We start from the raw sequence: 14,390 nt of genomic DNA on the forward strand, positions 1-14,390 counted from the left end.
AAAAAAAAGTTGTCAGATCAGACCACTTGTTGCCCCAAGGCGTCAGAGTTTCCTTTTGGAGGAAGAGTCGTCACAATACAAAGCCCAAGGTGATATGGCCCTCTATTTACCTCTCTTTATTTCATTTCCATTTCTTTTCATTTCACTCCCTCTGCTCCAACCATACTGGCCCCCTATGTTGTTTCATCTGATGGTTGATGTTCTTCCAGATAGTGACATGATTTGCTCTTACCTCTTTTTCACATCTTTATTCAAATGTCACCTTCTTATTTGTGACATTTCTTATAATTCTTAGCCTTCTCTGACCCCTCTATTTAAAATCACATCTTCATATACCTCCTTCCTTGATTTGTTTCATGCTATTTCAGTTATCTTTTTCTCATCCTTCCATTTGCTCTCATTATCCTAGGAAATTTGATTTCCCTGTTATCACTTCCTTCTTTTTGTGCTTTTTTATTCAATATTTAACATTCATATATTCATCACCTAGATTTTAAAATTAGCATTTTACTATACTTGCTCTACCACATGTCTATCCATCCATCAATATATCTTCTTTATGCATTTCAAAGTAAGTTGCAGACATTAGTACCCTTCACCTCTAAACCCTTCTGTTTATGTATTATTAACTAGCATTCAGTATTTACTTATTCTCCCCCCCCCCCCCCGCTTCCTAGAGAAAAATTATGTCAATGAAATGTATAGATTTTAGGTAAACTGTTTGGTGAGTTTAGACAAATGCATACACCTTTGTTGTCCAAGCACTTATCAAAATGTGGAACATGATCATTACTCTAGAAAGGTCCCTCATGGTCTTTCACAGTCAAACCCGGTGCCTGTTCCTGAAAGGAAGATTTTCTTCCATAGGAGAATTTTCCCTGTTCTAGAAGTTCATATAGATGAAATCCTATGTGCTCTTCTGCCTAAGGCTTCTTTGACTCAGCGTGATGTTTTTGAGATTGATGGGTGTTGTTGCTTTATCAACAGTTCTTTGCTTGCTGTTGTTGAATATTTGTCCATTGTACGATTATATCAGAGTTTGTTTTTTCTCCTGTTGATGGGAGAACTGGGCAACTCTACTGTTTGGCTGTTACGAACAAAGTTGCTGCAAACATTCTTCTACAAGTCTTTCTATGATCACGTATTTTCATTTCCCTTGGGAAATATAGAAGCGTTGGGTCACAGGATAGTTGTATATTTAGTTTTATAAGAAATTGCCAAGACTTTTCTCAAAGTGATTGTACCATTTTGCACTGCCACCGACAATGTATGAATGAGAGTTCCAGTTCTGCATCTGTACAAGTATTTCGTGTTGTCAATCTCTTTATTTTTAGTCATTCTGGTGGGTGTATCTCATTGTGGTTTTAATATGCATTTCCCTGGTGACCAGTATGCACTTAGTATGTTTATTGGCACATGAAAAAAGTAGTTAAATCTTTGGCTTTTTCTTTACTGAGTTGTAGGATTTCCTTACATATTTTAATACTGATCCTTTGCCACATATATATATTTGCAAATACTTTCTCCCAGTCTAGAGCTTGCGTATGCATTTTCTTAGTAGTCTCTTTTGACAAGCAGGTTTTTTACGTTGATGAAGTTTATTAATGCTTTCCCTTTCTGGTTTATATTTTCTCTGCTCTAAGAAACTTCTATTTACCCCCAAGTCACAGTATTATGTTTTCTCTTATGTTCTCATCTAGAAACTTTATAATTTTAATTCTTGCATTTAAATCTGTAGTGGTAAGACCCTGCCATCTTTGTCTATGCACTCTTGCCTCCTTGCCCATCCACTCTAAGGACTTGGTTTTATTTGTGATTAAAGAGGCTATGTCAGCTAGGAAAATCAGTCAGTCAATCAACCTGTGGTCCATCTTAAATTGTTTTTTGTACCTGGAATGAGGTGGGGAGTTCAGGGTTTAATTTTTTTCTTCTCGTATGTTTATCCAGTCTTTCAACATCATTTGTTGTGAAGACTATTTTCAGTGTTGGATTGCTTCAGTGACTTACAGTGATTGTATAAGTGTGAGTCTCTTCTGTGCCATTGTTAGATTTATCTTTATGCCATACTGTTTTGAGTATAGTAGCTTTGGAGTGAATATTGAACATGGGTATAGTATGGATGTTCCAGATGTGGTCTTTTTCTAGATGGCTTTGTATTTGCGTTTCCATGTATATTTTACAATCAGCTTGCCAGTTTCTACAAGAACATCTGATTGGAATTGTATTGAATCCATAGCTCAATTGAGAGAGAAGATGACATAACCATATTGAATCTTTTAATCTATGAACATGGCATATCTCTCCATTTATGTTTTTCTTTTCTCTCAGCGGTATTTTTTGCTTTTCAGTTTAAAGGTCTTCCATGTCTTTTGTTACATTTATTCTTAAGTATGGATTTTATTTATAATGCTATAAACAAAATTGCTTGTTTATTTTATTGTATTTGCCAGTTGTTTGCTATATAAATATATATGTATAAATACACACATTTTTTTTGTATGTTGACACTATATCCTGTGACCTTGTTAATTTCAGTAATTAGCTGTTAGAGTACTTTATTAGGCTCTCTAGGTAATGTAAACAGTCATGTCCTCCGCATATGGAGACAGTTTTACTTCTTCGTTTTGGATTTTTATGCCTTTTATGTCCCCTATTTTTATCCCCCCATGGGTGGGACCTCCAGTGCCATGTAGAATGTTGAACACAAGTGGTGAGAACAAATAGCTCTGTCTTGTTCTAAGTGTTTTACTATAAAGTATAATAAGAACTTTAGGTTTTCTCAGAGATAGCCTTGAAGTGAAGACATTTTCTTCTATTCTTAGTTAACTGAGAGTATTTATCTTGGGTGGGTGTTGAATTTTATTGTTTATTCTGCATCTATTGCTATGAACATCTGGTTTTCTCCCATATTCTTTTAAAACGGTAAATTGGGGGGGGGGCGGGGCAAGATGGCAGACGAGTAGGGTCCCCAAGTCACCTCTCCCCACCAATTTACTAGATAACTTTCAAATCATCCTCTTTACCTACGAATTTGACTTAAGATTAAAGAGAGAACAGCTGGAGTGCTACAGAGAGAAGAGTTTGTGCTTCTAACAAGAACTCGTTTTTAGCCACTCTGCACTGAGCAAAATGACTAGAAAGAAGAACTCACCACAAAAGAATCAGAAACAGTACTCTCTGCCACAGAGTTACAGAATTTGGATTACAATTCGATGTCTGAAAGCCAATTCAGAAGCACAATTATAAAGCTACTGGTAGCTCTAGAAAACAGCAGAAAGGATCAGGAGACTTCATGACTGCAGAATTTAGATCTAATCAGGTCGAAATTAAAAATCAATTAAATGAGATGCAATACAAACTGGAGGTCCTAATGATGAGGATTAATGAGATAGAAGAAAGAGTGAGTGACATAGAAGACAAGTTGATGGCAAGGAAGGAAGCTGTGGAAAAAAAAGAAAAACAATGAAAAGAACATGAGGAAAGGTTAAGGGAAACAAATGACAGCCTCAGAAGGAAAAATCTACGTTTAATTGGGGTTCCAGAGGGCACTGAGAGGGACAGAGGACCAGAAAGCATATTTGAACAAATCATAGCTGAGAACTTCCCTAATTTGGGGAGGGAAACAGGCATGCAGATCCAGAAGTTAGAGAGGTTCCCCCGTAAAATCAATAAAAACCGTTCAACACCTCAACATTTAATAGTGAAACTTACACATTCCAAAGATAAAGAGAAAATCCTTAAAGCAGCAAGAGACAAGAGATCCCTAACTTATATGGGGAGAAATATTAGATTAACAGCAGACCTCTCCACAGAGACCTGGCAGGCCAGAAAGGGCTGGCAGGATATATTCAGGGTCCTAAATGAGAAGAAACTGCAGCCAAGAATACTCTATCCAGCAAGGCTCTCATTCAGAATAGAAGGAGAGATAAAGAGCTTCCAAGATAGGCAGGAACTGAAAGAATATGTGACCACCAAACCAGCTCTGCATGAAATATTAAGGGGGACCCTGTAAAAGAAAGAGGATGCCCAAAGAAATAATCCACAAAAACAGGGACTGAATAGGTACTATGATGACACTAAATTCATATCTTCCAATAGTAACTCTGAACGTGAATGGGCTTAATGATCCCATCAAAAAACGCAGGGTTTCAGACTGGATAAAAAAGCAAGACCCATCTATTTGCTGTCTACAAGAGACTCATTTTAGACCTAAGGACACCTACAGCCTGAAAATGAAAGGTTGGAGAACCATTTACCATTCAAATGGTCCTCAAAAGAAAGCAGGTGTAGCCATCCTTATATCAGATAAATTAAACTTTATCCCAAAGACTGTAGTAAGAGCTGAAGACAGACACTAGATCATACTTAAAGGATCTATCGAACAAGAGGACCTAACAATCATGAATATTTATGCCCCTAATGTGGGAGCTGCCAAGTATATCAATCAGTTAATAACCAAAGTAAAGACATACTTAGATAATAATACACTAATACTGGGAGACTTCAACACAGCACTTTCTGCAAATGACAGATATTATAAGCACAACATCTCCAAAGAAACAAGAGCTTTAAGTGATATACTGGACCAGATGGATTTCACAGATATTTACAGAACTTTACATCCAAGCGCAACTGAATACACATTCTTCTCAAGTACATGTGGAACTTTCTCCAGAAGAGACCACATACTGGGTCACAAATCAGGTCTCAACTGATACCAAAAGATTGGGATTGTCTCCTGCATATTTTCAGACCATAATGCTTTGAAACTTGAACTCAATCACAAGAAGAAATTTGGAAGAAACCCAAACATGTGGAGGTTAAAGAGCATCTTGCCTTTTGAAAGGTTGAACCAGGAAATTAGAGAAGAATTAAAAAAGATTCATGGAAACTAATGAGAACAAAGATACAACCGTTCAAAATCTTTGGGATATAGCAAAAGCAGATCTGAAAGGGAAGCACATTGCGATACAAGCATCCCTCAAAAAATTGGAAAAAACTCAAATACATAAGCACCTAAAGTAACTGGAGAAAAAACAACAAATAAAACCTACACCAAGCAGAAAAAGAGAGTTAATAAAGATCCAAGCAGAACTCAATGAAATAGAGACCAGAAGAACTGTAGAACAGATCAACAAAACCAGGAGTTGGTTCTTTGAAAGAATTAATAAGATAGATAAACCATTAGCCAGCCTTAATTAAAAACAAAAGAGAAAAGACTCTAATTAATAAAATCATGAGTGAAAAAGGAGAGATCACAACTAATACCAAGTAAATACAAACAATTTTAAAAACATTATGAGCAGCCATACGCCAATAAATTAGGCAATCTAGAAGAAATGGACACATTTCTGGAAAACCACAAACTACCAAAACTAGAACAGGAAGAAATAGAAAAATCTGAACAGGCCAATAACCAGAGAAGAAATTGAAGCAGTCATCCAAAACCTCCCAAGACCCAAAAGTCCAGGGCCAGATGACTTCCCAGGGGAATTCTATCAAATGTTTAAAGAAGAAACAATACTTATTTTACTAAAGCTGTTCCGAAAGATAGAAAGGGATGGAATACTTCCAAACTCTTTTATGAGGCCAGCATCACCTTAATTTCAAAACCAGAAAAGACCCCACCAAAAAGGAGAATTATAGACCAATATCCCTGATGAACACAGATGCAAAAATTCTCAACAAGATACTAGCCATTAGGATGCAACAGTACATTAAGAAGATTATTCACCATGACCAAGTGGGATTTATCCCCGGGAAGCAAGACTGGTTCAACACTCGTAAAGCAATCAATGTGATTCATCATATCAACGTGAGCAAAAACAAGAACCATATGATCCTCTCAACAGATGCAGAGAAAGCATTTGACAAAATACAGCATCCATTCCTGATCAAAACTCTTCAGAATGTAGGGATAGAGGGAACATTCCTCAACATCTTAAAAGCCATCTACGAAAAGCCCATAGCAAATATCATTCTCAATGGGGAAATATTGGGAGCCTTTCCCCTAAGATCAGGAACACGACAGGGATGTCCACTCTCACCACTGCTATTCAACATAGTACTAGAAGTCCTAGCCTCAGCAGTCAGACAACAAAAAGAAATAAAAGGCATTCAAATTGATAGAGAAGTCAAACTCCCTCTTCGCAGATGACATGATACTGTACATAAAAAACCCAAAAGACTCCACCCCAAGATTGCTAGAACTCATACAGCAATTCAGCAGTGTGGCAGGATACAAAATCAATGCCCAGAAGTCAGTGGCATTTCTATACACTAACAATGAGACTGAAGAAAGAGAAATTAAGGAGTCAATCCCATTTACAAGTGCACCCAAAAGCATAAGATACCTAGGAATAAACCTAACCAAAGATAAAGGATCTGTACCCTAAAAACTACAGAACACTTCTGAAAGAAATTGAGGAAGACACAAAGAGATGGAAAAATATTCCATGCTCATGGATTGGAAGAATAAATATTGTGAAAATGTCTATGCTACCCAGGGCAATTTACATGTTCAGTGCAATCCCTGTTAAAATACCATGGACTTTCTTCAGAGAGTTGGAACAAATCATCTTAAGATTTGTGTGGAACCAGAAAAGACCCCGAATAGCCAGGGGAATATTGAAAAAGAAAACCAGAGCCGGGGGCATCACAATGCTGGATTTCAAGTTGTACTACAAAGCTGTGGTCATCAAGACAGTGTGGTACTGGCACAAAAACAGACACATAGATCAATGGAACAGAATAGAGAACCCAGAAGTGGACCCTGAACTTTATGGTCAACTAATATTTGATAAAGGAGGAAAGACGATCCACTGGAAGAAAGACAGTCTCTTCAATAGATGGTGCTGGGAAAATTGGACATCCACATGCAGAGGAATGAAACTAGACCACTCTCTTGCACCATACACAAAGATAAACTCAAAATGGATGAAAGATCTAAACGTGTAAATCTAAATCCATCAAAATCCTAGAGGAGAACACAGGCAACAGCCTTTTTGAACTTGGCCACAGCAACTTCTTGCAAGATACATCTATGAAGGCAAGGGAAACAAAAGCAAAAATGAATTACTGAGACTTCATCAAGATAAAAAGCTTCTGCACAGCAAAAGAAACAGTCAACAAAACTCAAAGACAACCTACAGAATGGGAGAAGATATTTACAAATGACATATTAGATAAAGGGCTAGTTTCCAAGATCTATAAAGAACTTATTAAACTCAACATCAAAGAAACAAACAATCCAATCCTGAAATGGGCAAAAGACATTGAACAGAAATTTCACCAAAGAAGACATACACATGGCCAACAAGTACATGAGAAAATGCTCCGCATCCCTTGCCATCAGGGAAATACAAATCAAAAGCACAATGAGATCCCACCTCACACAAGTGAGAATGGGGAAAATTAACAAGGCAGGAAACCACAAATGTTGGAGAGGATGCGGAGAAAGGGAACCCTCTTGCACTGTTGGTGGGAATGTGAACTGGTGCAGCCACTCTGGAAAACTGTGTGGAGGTTCCTCAAAGACTTAAAAATAGACCTGCCCTACGACCCAGCAATTGCACTGCTGGGGATTTACCCCAAAGATACAGATGCAATGAAACGCCGGGACACCTGCACCCCGATGTTTCTAGCAGCCATGTCCACAATAGCCAAACTGTGGAAGGAGCCTCGGTGTCCATCGAAAGATGAATGGATGAAGAAGATGTGGTTTATGTATACAATGGAATATTCCTCAGCCATTAGAAACGACAAATACCCACCATTTGCTTCGATGTGGATGGAACTGGAGGGTATTATGCTGAGCGAAGTAAGTCAATCGGAGGACAAACATTATATAGTCTCATTCATTTGGGGAATATAAAAAATAGTGAAAGGGAATAAAGGGGAAAGGAGAAAATAAGTGCGAAATATCAGTGAGGGCGACAGAACATGAGAGACTCCTAACTCTGGGAAATGAACAAGGGGTAGTGGAAAGGGAGGTGGGTGGGGGGTTTGGGTGACTGGGTGATGGGCACTGAGGGCCGCACTTGACTACACTAGCACTGGGTGTTATGCTATATGTTAGCAAATCGAACTCCAATAAAAAAAATACAAAAAAGGGTAAATTATAATTAATTGATTTTAAATGTTATACCAACCCACTTGATAATGACATTTTATCCTTTTTTTATCTATTACTAGATATTGTTGGATATTTAGTGTAGAATTTTTTGTCCATGTTCATGAGTGATATTAGGTTATGTCTATTTTTATATCTTCAGTATTGTTATTGGGGTTATTTTTCTTCTAGATGTTTGAAGTTGCTGCCTTTCACATTTAAATCTTTAATCCACCTAGAATTGTTTTTTTATGGATATTATACAGTTGGGTTCTAAATTCATTTTTTTCCCTCATTTGGAAATCCAATCTTTCCTCTAGAGATTTGCCGTGCTGACATTCCCATACATCAAGTTTTCCTATATCTTCAGATCTTATTTTGGGATTTTCATTCTGTTCTATTAGCTGATTTTTATATCTCTATGCTAATATCTTGTTGCATTGATTACGATGGTCTTAATATCTGTCAGTAAAGTTTCCTCACCTTTTCTTCAAAAATGTCTTGCTTTTCTTGGTCCTCTATCCTTCTGAATAAATTTTAGCCTTGTATTATTAAGTTTCACCAAAACCGTGTTGAGACTTTGATTATACTTTCCTTAAATGTATGGACAGGTCTGTGGTGAATTGACATCTTTATGTTGAGTCTTTACAACTTTGAACATAATGTCAGTTTACCGAATTAGGTCTTACTTTAATATCTTTTAATAACATTCAAAAATAGCTTCCATAATGGTCCTGCTCATCTTTGGATTCTTTGGATCATTTTTTCCCTAAGGACTTTTTTTTGTGAGTTTATAAAAGGGGTGTATCTATAATTTTTTGTTGTTTAGCAGTTCAGCTATTAAGATACTGATCTTTTGCCTAACTCATTCTTATAATTTATTACGTTATTTGTGTTTCAAATACAAAATTGTGTAATTTATAAATGATCATTCTGTCTTTTTTCTCTTTTCTTTATAACCTTTATTTCCTTTTCTTGTCCAGTTGTGCTGCCCAGTATCTCTGGTGTAACGTTGACTAGAATTTAAAAGAGTGAGTTTTTTTTTTATTGTGTCTGATTTTAAAGACTATTTTAACATTCCTCCAGTAAGATATGTCCCAATTAGTTGTTATTTATTAAAGAGATTCTTTTGTGTTTTTAATTTGCTTTTACTTGTTTTACTTGCCACAAATGAGTGTGTCTAATTGTTGCTCTTAAATGAATTCATTTATTCTGTTTTCCTGTTTTGTCTTTGGAGTTCTGCAATTTCATAATGCTTTGTCTCTGATATAGATTTATTTTATTTATCTTGCTTGGGGTTTCTGGATCAGCAATTCTGGAATGTTATCAGCCATTATTTCTTTGTTGCCTCTTCTCCATTATTTTTATTACATTCTTTTAGAAATCTGATTACAAGGTGTTAGACTTTTTCACTTTCTCTTTAATGTTGTTTATCATTTTCCAATGAGAAGAAGGGTGGTATGCTGCAGACTGTCTTCTTTTTCATATGTATTTTTTTTCTGTTTGTCTATTTAGATCATAGTATGGATAAGATATCTGGGTTTACTTTTCAGTTCACTAACTTTACCTTTACATGTGTCTAATACTTTCATTTTGTGAAGTTTCATTTAATTCTTTTATAGATCTGCTTGGCTATTTATAGTCTTTTGTTTCTACTCATTTTCTGTCTTTTTTGTTTTTAACATATTTAATAGTTTTTTAAATTTTTTAGAAGATTTTATTTACTTATTCATGACAGATGCGGGGGCAGATAGAGAGAGAGAGAGAGAGAGAGAGGCAGGCAGAGACACAGGCAGAGGGAGAAGCAGGCTCCATGCAGGGAGCCTGACGTGGGACTCGATCCCAGGTCTCCAGGAGCCCACCCTGGACTGAAGGCGGCGCTAAACCGCTGAGCCACCCGGGCTGCCGGCCATTTCTGATTATTTTAGTTGTCTGTGAAGTTATATTTGTAGGAAATTTTTTGGCTTTGGTTAAATGGTTAAATTTTGAGTCCCTCTACAGTGGATCTGTTATTTCATTTATGCTTCTGGCTGTCACCTAGAAGTTCTGATAATTATGCTGTTCTGTAAATTATCTGTTTGTCATTTTATCAGACCATAGTAGGTGAATTTGGATTACAAATCTATGTAAGAGCATACTTTTGTTAGAAATTGTCAGTGGAGATGTGTGTTTCCACCCTGCAATAGCATCCAGAATAGAACATTTCTGCTGGGCAGAATTTATGCACATTTTAAAATTTTTACACTAAAGATGTAGCCCTCAAGCACCTAAATTTAGGTTGTAGTATACTTAGGAGTTTTCTAGGCTTTACCTCCTTTCACTTCTGCCTTATATCCCCATTATTTGGGAATTCAAAGTGCCCATAGTTTGGCAAAAGAGCTTCAGGGTAAAAGTCCGCTTTATTGCTAATTTACCTTTCTGAGTTCCATTTTCCATTTTATTTTCTGCTCTCTGAAGCATTTACTTTTTGCCAGATTAGCAATATGTTTTTTGAAGTATCTAATCTTCCAATATGCCAAAATGGAAGATCTAATGATATCCCTCAACACACACACGGATTCACCAATTTTAAGTATATAGTTTAACAAATTTGACAAATGTATACAGATGGGTAATTACTACATAGTTAAAATATATAACATTTCTGTTACCGTGGAAAGTTCCTTCCTCCTCTTCTTGCAACCTTGGCCCTAGGCAACTGCAGCTCTGTTTTCCTTCACTGCGTATTAGCTTTGTCTTGCCTAGCATTTCACATAAATGAAATCATACTTTACGTACTCTTTTATATCTATCTTCTTGTGCTCAGCACAACATTTTTGTGATTCATCCATGTTGTTATGTATATGAATAGTTTGTTCCTTTGTATTGCTGAGTAGTATTCTGTTGTATGGTTGTATCCCATTTTATTCCCTTGTTGATGGACATCTGGGCTGTTTCCAGGTTTTGGTAACCATAAATAAAACTGATATGAACACTCATGTTGAAACGTTTCTATGGACCTATGATTGCTGGGTCATGTGGTATAATAACTTTTATAGGAAATTGCAAAGTTTTTCAACAATATATGATCCAGTTGTTCCGTCTTCACCAACTGTTGATAGTGTTTTTTTTTTTTTCGTTTTAGTCATTCTGTTAAAATCATGGTAGTGTCTCATTATGGTTTTAATTTGCATTTCCCGCGCAGCCCAGGTGGCTCAGCAGTTTAGCACCGCCTTCGGCCCAGGGCGTAATCCTGGAGACCCTGGATCAAGTCCTACCTACATTGGGCTCCCTGCATGTAGCCTGCTTCTCCCTCTACCTGTGTCTCTGCCTCTCTCTCTCTCTCTCTCTCTCTCTCAAGAATAAATAAAATCTTAAAAAAAAAATTTGCATTTCCCTAATGACTTAACATGTTGAAAGTCTTTTTATGGGCATATTTATTAGAAGATACTGTGTTGGGATCCCTGGGTGGCGCAGCAGTTTGGCGCCTGCCTTTGGCCCAGGGCGCGATCCTGGAGACCTGGGATCGAGTCCCACGTCGGGCTCCCGGTGCATGGAGCCTGCTTCTCCCTCTGCCTATGTCTCTGCCTCTCTCTCCCTCTCTCTCTCTCTCTCTCTCTCTCTTTCTCTCTCTCTTTCTCTCTGTGTGACTATCATAAATAAATAAAAATTAAAAAAAAAAGAAGATACTGTGTTATATATCTCCTTTGGTGAAATGTCTATTCAAATCTATTGACTATCTATTAATTGGGTTGTCTTATTATTACTAAATTGTAGGGGTTCTTTATATATTTCAGATACAAATGTCATATTAGATATGTTCTCTGCAAATATTTTCTCCCCATCTGTGGCTTTGATTTTCACTTTCTTAACAGCATCTTTGCATATCATAAAGTTTTATTTTGAAAGCCCAGTTTTTGAATTTTTTCTTTTATAGTTAATGTTGTGTTTTGTGAAATCTTTACATAACCCAAGAGCACAAAGACTTTCTCCTATATTAAAGACATTTCATTGATTTTTCTCTTATATATAGGGATCCATTTCTGTTACTTTGTATATGGTATGAGGTAAGGAAATTGATATTAAAATGATAAATTGAAATTAATAAAACACTTTTGTAGTGGCATTAAGATATGAAATACTTTGACCTAAAACAAATATAATATTCTAGGCCAACTGTACTTCAATTTAATAAAATGAAATACTTAGAGGTAAATTGATCAAAATATGTGCATTGCCTAGACACTGAAAAGTATATGTGCTGCCGAAGCGAGCACTAGACACTGAAAAGTATAAAGTGTTTTTGAGAAATGTTAAAAGAAGATCTAACTAAATGAGGTAAGCCATGCTCATGGGTTCAAGAACTCAAGGATGTTGTGATGGTTAATTGTACATGTCAGTTGGGCTATGCTATGGTGCCCAGTTGTTGGGTCAAACACCAGTCTAGGTGGTGCTGTGATTAACATTTGTAATCTGTTGACTTGAAATAAAGGAGATAACCCTCCAGTGTGTGGTTGGGCTTCATCCAGTTGACGTAAGAGCAAAACTGAGCTATTTGAGAAGAAAGAATTTTACCCAAAGACTGTAACAGAACTCCTGTCTGAATTTATAACCTGCTATCCTGCCCTCCACAATTTAGACTCAAGAATGCAGTATCGCTTCTTGTGTGTGTTTCCAGCCTCCTGCCTGCCCTATAGGTTTTGTATTTGCTCAAACCAATTCCTTAGTATAATCTCTCCCTCAGTGTGTCTGTGTGTATATGTACATATCCCTATTGATATTCTTTTTCTCTGGAGTACTGTTACAGACAAAGATGTCAGTTTTCCCAGACCTATAGCGTACAACGCAATACACCACTAGGCTTTTTTTCCAGAATTGAGTAACTGATTCTAAAATTTGTATGGAGATTTCTGTAGCAAACAACTTAGCTAAAATAAGTTTGAAAAGGAAGAATAGGGGCATCTGGGTGGTTCAGTGGTTGAACTTCTGCCTTTGGCTTAGGTCGTGGTCCCAGGGTCCTGGGATCAAATCCTGGCATCAGGTTCCTTGTGGGGAGCCTGCTTTTCCCTCTGCCGGTGTCTCTGCCTTTCTCTCTCTGCCTTTCTTGAATGAATAAATAAAATCTTAAAAAAAAAGAATAAAGTTGGAAGAACCACATTACATGCTTTTAGATCTTGATGTAAAGCTGTAGTAATCAAGACATTGTGATATTGGCACAAGAATGGACATACAGATCAGTGCAACAGAATCAATCATGTTTTTCTGACAAAGGTGCCAGGGTCATTCATGAGGGGGAAGGGGAATGGAAAGTCTATTAAAACATGTGTTGATGGAATAATTGGATATCCATAGAGAAAAAATGAAACTGACTTTTGAATGAATATACATTTTTCTTTTTTAAAAAAAGATTTTATTTATTTATTCATGAGAGACACACAGAGGCAGAGACACAGGCAGAGGGAGAAGCGGGCTTCATGCAGGGAGCCCAGTGCGGGACTCAATCCCAGGACCCTGGGATCATGCCCTGAGCCGAAAGTAGATGTTAACCACTGAGCCACCCAGGACTCTGAATATACATTTTTCAATAGGGAAGAAAAAAATAATTGTTTTTAACACCATCCCAAGTCAGAAATTGTGGTTTATTTACTTTATTTCTTTTTTAATGGTATATGTAAAACACATAGTACATATGCACATATTTCAAAATTTATATATTTGAGATCATATACCTTTTTCGACTGAATCAATGTCTTTTTACTTATTTTTATAACATTAAAACTTCTTCTCTGAGAGACATTTTAATGGCTACATAATGCTAAATCATGAAGGTGTTCCATACCTTGCCTAATGATTCTTTACTGGTGGAATTAATAATAGTAATAATAGCTGCCATTTATTGGTTACTTTCTACCAAGGAATTGTTAAGCGCGTTACATGAATTGTACTGTAGGATCCTTACAACCACTTTGAGATATTTAGCTACATTTTTAAGAAAAGGAAACCAAGGGTTAAGGAACTTACCTATCTCTAATGTGTGAAGCTTGGGTTTATAATCAGATCTCTTTTATTCCAGTCCCTGAGAAAAATAAACTGCCAATTTTTAGGCTCTTTACAATTTTTTGCTATCGTAAGAAACTCTGAGCTGGATATATTTGTGTATAAATCATTGTCTACATTTCAGACATCTGAACTTCCTTTCCTCTGTCAGTCCTTCATGTATTTTATCCATCACTCATCTAATGAAATATTTTCAGAGCCAGAATAGTTGTCCAACGTAGCATGCAAGGCAAAGCAGTGCACA

At 36.7% G+C, this 14,390-nt stretch overlaps 1 protein-coding gene across 6 annotated transcripts in view; it reads left to right on the forward strand.

Annotated features, from left to right (window-relative positions):
• The window catches only part of DENND1A (DENN domain containing 1A), a 506,616-nt gene that overhangs the window by 202,121 nt on the left and 290,105 nt on the right, over window positions 1–14,390 (forward strand). The gene's annotated exons all lie outside the window — the stretch shown is intronic.

The sequence above is a fragment of the Nyctereutes procyonoides genome, unplaced genomic scaffold (genome assembly GCF_905146905.1).
Source record: "Nyctereutes procyonoides isolate TBG_1078 unplaced genomic scaffold, NYPRO_anot_genome, whole genome shotgun sequence".
NCBI lineage: Eukaryota > Metazoa > Chordata > Mammalia > Carnivora > Canidae > Nyctereutes > Nyctereutes procyonoides.